At 28.8% G+C, this 1716-nt stretch overlaps 1 protein-coding gene across 1 annotated transcript in view; it reads right to left on the reverse strand.

The window, feature by feature from the left end:
• LOC106474579 (CAD protein) overlaps positions 1–1716 on the reverse strand; it is a gene marked incomplete at its 5' end in the record, with an annotated part of 32099 nt that overhangs the window by 18495 nt on the left and 11888 nt on the right.

Here is a 1716-nt window from a genome sequence, read left to right on the forward strand (position 1 = left end):
GAAGTAAAGTAAACAATTATCTCTTCTAGTTTCAACCTCTGTACTCGGTTGCTGCTTGACATAGGTTGCTAAGCCTTTAAAAATTTTGCACATGGAAGATATGAAACAAAATAATTTGTTTAAGTTTTAGATATACATTTGAATAACCAAAATATCATAAATTACTACATCAATACCACAGAATTCCACTAGAAGTTATCAAGCTTAGTAACTAATGTGAAACTTTGAGCTCCCTAAAGACACAATCTACCTCCTTGAAATCCTGGTTGAAAGAATGAGATGGTATCCTAACACTTCAAAATGGCTGAGAAAGCCACTGAGGAGGCATTCTGAGCTTTTGATTGATTATTCATGTGTCACATACTGAAGCAAATGGAAAGAGGTGAGTGAGGCCTCTGTGTTTGATTCAGTACATGAGCAATATCTCAGCAAATAAAAAAAGATATGAAATTCTTGTTGTATATTCTAGCTTATCAATATCGGTAATTTCAGTTCCTAATTCATATGAAATGAGAGACTTAGTATTTTGACATCAAACATCTAATTTGAACTAGTGCTGCATTCAACATATCATGTTTCTTTAATATTTACTTTGAAATTAAATAATGTATAATCTGAAATTTGAATTACAATCTACAGTTTGATACCCAAACTTATTAACATAAATTCATGAAATAATAGTTCAATAAAATTCTGAATACGAGTCAATAAATACGATTACATGACCTTTGACTCATGACCCATCTGGAAAGGGTGAAATAAAAAAACCATCAGTACTGCTGAAGTTAGTCTTACTAATTAATGTAAATGTCCCATATGCATCTTAACTCTCTCTATACAAGCTCGGTCAATTTGACCGACTATGCAACTACTTTGTACTCATTTAAAGTCTTTATAGATTTAATATTTCTAACTTTCAATACAGTGTGTATATCTTCACAAAATTTTGCAGCCTTTCAGTTAATATTATAAGTCTTTCACATACATAAAGTCATATTTCTTAGTGAAGTATTTTTAATAAAATAAAGATTTGTCCATGAATATACTGAGTATTTGTTTAGAATAGTCTGTGTGCAAAGTAATTTTTCATGTTAAAATTAAAAATACTTTTTCTCATCTCAAAAATATCAAATTAACTTTGTGTAATCCCTAAAACCTCCTAAATGCATTTCAAATGTTCAGTAAAACTTTATATTTTATCTATCTCAAAACAAGATAGGTCAATTCGACTGACCTAGTAACCAACAAAAAAAAATTTAAATAAACCTAAATAACCTTTTTTCTATTTCTAGAATGACTTCAAATTGTAACATGAAACTATAATCATTTATCCTAAGTAGTTCTAACTTCATAAAAGTATACATCTATTGATAATTAAATTTTATTGTTTTATTGCCCTTTGAACTGTATCTAACTGCTGTCCACGCCAGTATAAATTGTAAATCACTTGGGGAACATGCATTACCCATGAGCTATTACAAGCTACTTGTGTGCGTGCCTCATGAATAATTTTAATTAATTATTATTATTATTATTACTTATTTTACCTAATCTAGTCTTAAATAACTTAGAGATCTGTATTTTTAGATTTTAGTTAATTTTATAGTAATAAATAAAGAAATATGAAAAACAAGAAATAAAGTACTTACCCAATCTTCTTTTTCCTTGCCCTCGATTGTCGAGGAGAGTTGAGCCTGATTTTTTATAGTGATTATA

This window comes from Limulus polyphemus, unplaced genomic scaffold (genome assembly GCF_000517525.1).
Source record: "Limulus polyphemus unplaced genomic scaffold, Limulus_polyphemus-2.1.2 Scaffold7386, whole genome shotgun sequence".
Lineage (NCBI taxonomy): Eukaryota > Metazoa > Arthropoda > Merostomata > Xiphosura > Limulidae > Limulus > Limulus polyphemus.